We start from the raw sequence: 9,382 nt of genomic DNA on the forward strand, positions 1-9,382 counted from the left end.
ATAGTAATCAAAACAGCTTGGTATTGGCATAAGAACAGACCTCATGACCAATGGAATAGAATTGAAAACCCAGAAATGAACCTACAGATCTATAGCCATCTTATCTTCGATAAGGGAGCTAAAACAATAGAATGGAAGAAAGACAGCCTCTTCAATAAATGGTGCTGGCAAAATTGGTTAACTACTTGTAGAAAACTACAGCTAGATCCTTATATATCACCCTGCACCAAAATCAACTCGAAATGGATCAAAGAACTCGAAGTCAAAGCAGACACTCTGAAAACATTACAGGATGGAATAGGAGAAACCCTAGGTCTCCTTGGTTCAGGCCGAAATTTTCTGAATAGACACCCGGAAACACAACAAATCTAAGAAAGGTTGGACAAATGGGATTGCATAAAGTTGCAGAGCTTCTGCAGGGCAAATGACATAGCTAGCAAGATCAATAGAAAGCCCACGGATTGGAAGAAGATCTTCACTAGCCATACAATGGACAAGGGTCTCATATCTAAAATATACTTCGAACTCAAAAAATTAAATCCCCCAACAACAAATCCTCAAAGAAACAACTGCCCAGTAAATAAGTTGGTGAAAGACTTAAAGAGAAACTTCTCTGAAGAAGAAAGAAGGATGGGCAATAGACACATGAAGAAATGCTCAACAGCCCTAGCCATAAAAGACAACATTGTGATACCGCCTCACTCCAGTTAGAATGGCAAAAATCAAGAACTCTAACAACAACAGACCCTGGAGGGGATGTGGACAGAAGGGAACCTTACTTCATTTTGATGGAAATGTAAACTTGTTCAACCACTTTGGAAAACAGTATGGACGTTCCTCAAAAGACTTCACATAGCGCTCCCCTATGACCCAGCAATACCACTTTTGGGCATTACCCAAATGTTTACAAACAAGACCACACTAAAACTACCAGTACAACTATGTTTATTGCAGCATTATTTACCATAGTTAAGATATGGAACCAACCCAGATGCCCTTCAGTAAATGAATGAATCAAGAAAATATGGTATATGTACACAATGGAATTCTAGGCCTCCATCAGAAAGAATGACATTGCCCCATTTGTTAGGAAATGGAAAACCTTGGAAAAAATATATTAAGTGAAGTAAGCCAGGCCCAAAGAAACACAGGTCCCATAGTTTCCCTTATTTGCAATATCTAGTATATGTATGAGTCAAGCGGAAAAGGTCAGATAATGTGATGTTAGGAAAATGAACCCATAGATATGTATTTTAATGTTTTTTTTCTTCCAGGCATGTGTTTCTAATGCATTTATAAGATTATTTCTTTGTTGCTTTGTATGTCCCTCCCCCACAGTATAACCCCTGCTTTCACTATATTTGATGTCAGTATAACTTGTGGAGGAGATGGGGAAAAACAAGTCGTTTAAGGATTCAGGTGGACCTGTTGCAACAATGAGAAATACAAATTGACATGTCAAAAATGAGCTTTACAATGTCGGTGGTTGGGGAGGGGCGGAAAGGTTGGGTGGGGGGAAGGGAGGAGGCTGGGAAGGGAGGTGAAGGGTAAACAAAGGAGGCTGCAATGCTTGGTAAGAAATGTATGCATTATCCTGCCCATGTAATTGTAACCCCTTTGTAAAGTATGTTCACAAATAAAATAAAATAAATAAAATAAAAAAAAGTATTAAGAAACAAGGTTCAAATGTCCTGTGATTTTTTTGTGTGTTTCTGTTTGTATGTATGTGTCTATCTGGTGTAGTTGTGGGTGTGGGTGTGCGCATCTGTATGTGCATTTACTTTGTATCATGCTTGTTCTCCACCTGTTTTAACATAATTGTCAGGCTTGGAAAGTAGACACTACGATTTAAAGTTATGACAATTTTCCAATCGTTTTTTTCAACAAATGATTATTTGAATTGAAGGACATAGAGGAAGGAGAAAGAGAGGGGTAGAAAGAGGGGAGTTCTAAATCTAAGACTGAAACAGCCATATTCCAGAACAAGGCTTCAGAACTAGGTATAAACTAAATCCAATGACGTGCTGTCAGTCAGCTAGCTGTAAGAAAGCCCCCATCTGGCCATAGGTGTGGATTGTAGGAAAAAAGATAATTCAGTAAAAACCGTCTGTGACATTTACACAAGATCTGGACATCACTTCCTCTTGGGCTGCTGCTGTGCAGGAACAAAATTTGATCTGAAGCGAAACTTGGAATTACAAAAGTTAAAACCCAAAGTCTATTAAACTCTAAAAGGCCTGTGTAACTCCTTAATCCTCATCCTTGATATATGACTTAGTGGGAAAGGCAGAGGGCAGATTTCCAGCTATTGCAGACTTCTTCCTTAGTGAACAATGAGCTACCACCTTCAGTCATGTGGTTCCAGCACAGAATTGGCTCAGATCTGTGAACCTGAGTGTAGAAATTTAAATCTCCATAGTGTGAATGACAATTTGGTCTCCTACTAAGATAGCAGTTTGGGGGACCATGGGTAGCTGTGGGCAAGTCTCTTTTTAATAGCTTATCCTTTGTGCACATTTGGTTTAGATACAGGGATACATAACTAACTAGTAGCAGTGGTCACCGCAGGGTAGAGCAAGAGACCAACAGTACAGGGACAGAAATCAAGCTCATGCCATCTGCCGCCATTTTATATTGCTTGAATTGACATGTTCTTCATGTATTTTAGCAAAACAAGAATAAAAAATTAACATTACATATAGATTTTTAAATTGCCTCTTTTCTTCTGAGAAAAAGTAAAAGTAAAAATGAATTTAAATGGAAAGGCAGTACTTTAAGAGTAGGGAAAAGGAAGGGAGCAATGATAATGGGCATCTCCTGAAGTCCAATCTGTAGACTTTATTTACAAACATTGGGGAATAAAATGTAACAAGATTGGCCTGCCTACTTTTTCTCAGCAACAAGGCAGTCCTGTCTGCTTTCCTTAGCAACATGACAGCCCTGCCTTTATTCCTCATTTATGCCAGAGCCAAAGGGCTCAGTAGAACATGACTAAAGGAGAAAGTTGGAGCTGTCTTTGTAAGATGAAAAAGAACAAGCCATGGATATATCTGGAAACCTAGAAAGCCCCTGGAGCCTTGAACTGTTAGGCCTTTCAGGCACCAGTCTTCCACAGAAATTAAACATTCAGAGAGAAAGCCAAGATATGCTCTGAGTTATGTAGATTGCCTTACTCAAAGAAAGACCTCCCAATGAAACAATCCTCCCTGCCAACAACAGCCCTTCAGAGTGAGGCTGAGGGAATAAAAGACACACTAAACTTTCCTACCTGCCAGAAACCAGCCCACACCCTGAGGTCACCAGGACAGCAGGGAGGGAGGGCTCAGCCCTGTCACAAAACAAGGATGAAGCTCAGAGGTCCACATCTAAGCTCATAATGTACTCAGACCTCCTAAAGTTCCAACAGCTTCCAGAAGGTGTCTGCAGCACTTTAAAATGATCAAGCTCTAAAGCCATAACTCTGCACCCAGTGTTAGCCTTATTTAATGACATACAAGCCAAGTAGGGCTCTCTGATAAATTTGCTAAAACCACTGCACTCCATGCCAGCATCCAGTCACTTGTCTTCTGCTGACAAAGCCTGTGGGTCATTCAAGACAGAAGCAGCCATGATCTCAACTCCACCTGCCATGGATATTCAGCAAACCTTACCCTTTTGCTCCCTTAGCAATTTCTTTAATTTTGGGATAACCTCACCAACACTGTCTCCTAATACCACTGCCTCCAAGGGGCGAATCCCCCACCCAACCAAACAGTCAAACAATCTGGAGGTGTTCTCTTTGGGATGGACAGATCAGCCTTTCCATAAGCCCATTTCCAGGGACTCCCCTTCCCCCAGATTTCTTGGAAGGGGCATCTGCTCCTTCTAGCAGCAGGCGTGGCACTCTTCCCAGACCCACACTGACCACAGCAGCCTCTGGACAGCTGGACATTGCATGTCCAAGTTGGGAGATCTGCTGTCTCCAAGTTCTATGGTTGAGGAGATGCTAGGCAGGTTCCTCTGCCAGTAGGTGGGCCAGGTTGAGGACTCTGCAAAGCCTTCAGGCAAGGTTTCATGTACCAGCTTGTCCACTGCACAGCTGGGCAACCCTGGTGAGACTGCTTGGGCTCTGGCTTCCTTGGATCTGCAGTGTTAGGGAACCTTCAGATTCCCCCTGCCAGAGACACCATATAGTTGCTCAAAAACAGGACCAAATGATCCTGGTCAATCTACTGCAGTCTTTAGCAGTTTTCCCCCACCAGCATGGGACTCTCTGGTGCACCCACTTTTAGAGGGATATTTCTGGGTAGCAAGCAAGTCTAGTTTTTCTTTTATAAGCCAGCAGCCTACTAATATAAGCTCATCTTCTGCCCCCTGCCAACCTGGACAACCCTACCCCTCCCAGCTCCATTGCCCACCCTGTGCTTAGGGGCCTCCTGAGCCCAGGTTCTTCTCCTGAACCTGCCCATGTATTTTGAAAAGAGCCCAGAGAAAACCGTGGCATCTGTTGTACCCAGAAGTCAGTCCACAGTGAGGCTTCTGCAGCCCCCAGCCTTGCTCTAAGCATAGCCACCAGCAGGGAAACACCCCCAAGCACCACCAATGCGTAAAAAAAAGAGCCTGTGCTTGTGGCACCCACAGTCACCAGTCATCAGTCCTGGCACGGGAGCATCTGCTAAGGCCACCCCAGTAGGTTCAAGGGCTCTGACATAAAGACAGAGGCAGGCAGGTGCACCCATGCAGGCTGACTTTGGAGCAGCTGGTCTTCCAGGTGCAGGCGTGACATTGCAAAAGATTACATCACACACTAGAAGATAAACAATGACTCTGTGCTCAGAGAACTGACAGAGGCAGGAAATCAGAGAGAGAGAGAGAGAGAGAGTAGAGTGTGTGGCTAACTTTGCTTACTCTAACTCTGATGAAGCAGCTAGGAATAATCTAAACATCCTACCATAAACAATAACAAAAGTGGAAGCCATGTAAAAATAAATATATGTATATAAATGTATGTATGATATAAATATGTAGGCATAAATATGTATATTCTATATATAATGTGAATATGTAATGTATGTATAATGTATGTATGTATAATGTACAGAGGGAAAAAATGAAATATCGAGTATTTGAAGGAATAATAACCAGTACCTTCCCAATTTTGATTGAAAGCACGAACCCTTCTATGCAGGAATCTACCAGCCCAAAAAAGTCATTTAACATAATTATACAGGTCCACACTAAGACACATTCTAATTGAACAAAGACCGAAAACCTCCCAAGGCACAGAGACACAACTCATCACACCAAAGTGATCTTCAATGATATTATGACAAATTTCTCATCAGAAACTAGATTAACTATTAGACAGCAAGGGCAACAAATTTAAAGTGCTAAAAGGAAATATCTAAAATCCACTTTTATAACAAATATACTTCCTCCAAATGTAAGAGATGAGCTAAGTACTTACTGATGGCCCAGTCTTATAAGCCTAACTACTCAGCAAGGTGAATTGTGAGGATGGTGGCTCGAAGCTAGCCAGGAACTTGTCCTCTCAGGAGGAAGTTATAAGACACAGCTGTCCATGAGAAGGAGGGAGTGTGCAGTGCCCTTGCTGGAACAAGACATAGGATAAGGTGGCCATCAAGAATGGAGACTGTTAGCTAGTGTCTCGAGAGAAGCAATTTATAAGATGCAGTAGTCCTCTAGAAAATCAGAGGATTTTGACCACTGTCCTAGTGATTTCAGAAATGCCATGATAATGACCAGAGTAACCTCAAGCCCAGCTGGATTCCTTAGCAACAGCTGTCAAGGCTGGCAGGCTATGACTGGTCCACTTTTAATCTGACCTCAGACTCTGATTGATCCATTTCCTCCATGATATCACAATGCCTGGTTGCGATTGCTCCATTGTGTGAGGCCATGCAGGATATATAGGAAGACATTGTGCTCTGTTAACAGAGCTGGGAGCTCTTGCTTGATGATCCGCTGGACTGACTCAAAACTAAATGATTTGTTGTTTGTGGGGACTGGTTGTCATTTATATTTTGGTATTTCTTTTAAAATTTTATGGGTTTTTCATTAATTTATTTAGTTTATTTTAGGTAGATTTGCTACCTGCCATCATAGCAGAAGGATGGAAGAACACAAAGTATCATCCTACTTTCTCCTTGAAGGAAGAGACCATCAAACAATACCTCATGAAAGAGCTCATCGACAAAGGTACCTATGTACAAGTGAAGCTGGCCCATCCCCACGTCACAGACAAGGACGTGGCATTTAAAATACTCTGGAAGTGAGAGTCCTCATCATGGGATAAAGAATAAGGTGGACATTTTTAAGAAGTTATGGCAGAAACACAATATCAGGTTGTACCAGGTTATGGAGAAGGAAGAGTATGAGTATCTCATCATGGAAATGGCCACTAGGGGATACCTCCTGGGGTAGATCTTAAAATCCTGCCACCTATATGAGGATGAAGCCAGGAAGCTCCCCACACAAATTTTAAGTGGCGTTTGCACCAAAATAGAATCACACACTGAGACCTTAAGTCTAAAAACATCCTTTTGGACACCAAAGGCAATATCAAGGTCATTGATTTGGTGTAAGCATCTGGCTCACCCCTGGGCAGTCGCTAATGAATGTATGTGCAGTTGTGCTATTCCATTACTCTGAAATGTTCCTGCAACCTGCAGTTGCAGGTGGCTCACGCCTGTAATCCTAGCTATTCAGGAGACTGAGATCTGAGGATCATGGTACAAAGCCAGCCCTGGCTGGCTGTCCCCTCTGAGCAGACTCATACTGATTCCAAAGACTAATTTGAGGAGAAGATGACAGAGGATAGAGGTGGCTAGCAAAATAGCTACCACTCTTCTCAGATCAAGCCGCTGAATGTGGGTCCAGGAGCAGAGCAGTTCCAGACAAAGGGGAGGAGAGCCCTAAGAGATATCAAAGATAACCTCACTTGAAAACCAGAAGGTTGTTATTGGGATGGGAGAGATTTGTAGGGGGTCTACTAAAGAAAGAGTTGTAAGTGGGATCCATGAATGGAGATCAAAACACTGTTTGCCAAGCAACGCCCTCAGTCCAGCCCAGAAGACAGGTGCACCAACTGTCTTACATTACCTGAAGAGGGATTCCAGCCAAGGGGCATCGAGTACTGCACTGATAAACTGACATTGTAGTTATTAAAACATGTAATTTTTGTGCATTGTATCAATTCCTTGCACATGCAAAACTACTTGAATTACACTTGAACTACACCCTAGTCTTTAAAAATGTAGATTGATTTATTTTATTCTGTGTTATTCTTTAAGATACAGTGTCATTATATAGCACAATTCTATTGCCTAGTCTCCCAAGTGTTTGGATTACAGGTGTGTACCTCCATGTCATCCATCATACTATTATCTGAAACTTTCCTTATGTTTTAATACTTTATTTTATCCCTTGGCAGTACTGGGGTTTTGATTCAGAAGCTGGTGCTTGACAAGCAAGTGCTCTATCCCTTGACCCCTGCCCACAGTCCTTGCTCTTCTTTTTACTTGAGATCAGCTCTTATTGTATTATTTCCCTTGGGTCATTATCAGACTGTGATTTAAATATTTAAAGTTTTCACAGTAGAGGTCCTTCACATTTTTATTTAAATTAATTAATTTCTAGTTTTGTTGTTTTGTTTTGTTTTGTTTAGATTAGATTAGATTTGATTTTGAGGCTAATATATATGAGATTGTTTTCTGGATTTCAGCCTGGATTTTCCCATAGTTGGTAACACAGAAAAACTACTGATTCTTGTGGGTTTTTTACCCTGCTACATTGTTGAAGGTTAGCATCACCTTTACTTAACTTGAGGGATGAAAATATAGGGTCCTTTAAATACAGGATGATTTCATCTGTAAAAAGGGATAATTTTACTTCTTCCCTATTTGGATGCCCTTTATGTTTTTCTCTTGCCTATTGCTCTTGCTAGAAAGTACATTACCATATTGAAGAGTAGTAGAGAGAGTGGACATCCTTGTCTCATTCCTGATTTTAATGTCTTCATGCTTCCACCGTTAGGAAAATGCTAATTATCTCTATCATATATATGCTCTGTATTATATTGAGGAATGTTCCATGCATTCCTAGCTTCTCAGACTTTTTTAATCATCAAGGGGTATTAGAGCTTGTTAAAAGCTATTTCTACATCCCTATAGACGATCATGTGTTTCTTGTCCCTGCTTCTGCTGATGGTTTGTATTATGTTTATTGACAAGAGTATTGAATACAATTGAATCCTAGGATGAAACCTATTTGGTCATACCATATGATTTTTTGTTAGTTGCTGAAATTGGTTGGTGAGAATTTTATTAAGAAGTTTTGTATTAATGCTTATCAAAGAGTTGGTTTCATAGTTCTCTTTCTTTGGTGAGTCCCTATGTAATTTGGGGAAGGGTCTAAATCTAGCTTCATAGAATATGTTTGATAATTCCTTTTCCCTTTATATTCCATTGAAGAGTTAGATCTGTGTATTGTAAGTTCTTTTCAGGCCTTAATTTCATGGTACATTCATTGGGTCCTAGCTTTTTCTGGAATGGGAAGTGGTTTATTGACATTTCATTTTCATTACTTCTTATGTGTTACTTCTTGGTTCAGATGGAGTATAGGAAAGCATCAAATTCTCCAGGATTCTCCAGGTGATTGATATAAGGTTTTCAAAGTACTCTCTTATAGCATTCACAATTTTGATTATATCTGTTGTGTTGTCTCATTTTTGTCTGTAATTTTTTCTATTTGGGTGAGTTCTCAAATTGTTTTTTGGGTTTATTTATTATGAAGGTGATATACAGATGGGTGGGTTACAGTTATATAAGTAATGAGTACATTTTTAACAGTGTTACCCCTTCCCCATTTTTTCCTGCTTCCCCCAACCCTGACATCCAATTCCTACGAAGTTGTTAAGTTCATTTCTAACATAGTTTCTACTGTATATCACTGGTGCTTTGGTTAATCTTTGTCCCACCATTTCTGTGATTTCCCTTCCCTTCCCCAAATCAGGTTAACATGTATAAGACAAAGGGTACATAAATAAAAAACAGTGACTACAGGGAATAAACCAAAGGGTAAAAACTAAATAGAAATAACTCAAAACCGTTCACTATACAATCATCTTGTATCCATTTCTTGGACCTCATTTCGATAAGCATCATTTTATATGGTGATATGCATATTGCTATTGAGCTATTGTGAATATCCTAGACATATTCTAGTTTTTCCAAATGAGTGGAAAAATGTAGCATATGATACTTTGGGTCTGGGTTGTTTGACTTATTATGTTTCCCAAATGATTCAATTTCCTTACAAATGGGGCAATGTCATTCATTCTGACGGAAGCATAGAGTTTTGTTGTGAATATATATGACAATTT

Source organism: Dipodomys spectabilis, unplaced genomic scaffold, assembly GCF_019054845.1.
Source record: "Dipodomys spectabilis isolate Male_0828 unplaced genomic scaffold, ASM1905484v1 ptg000191l, whole genome shotgun sequence".
Classification (NCBI taxonomy): Eukaryota; Metazoa; Chordata; class Mammalia; order Rodentia; family Heteromyidae; genus Dipodomys; species Dipodomys spectabilis.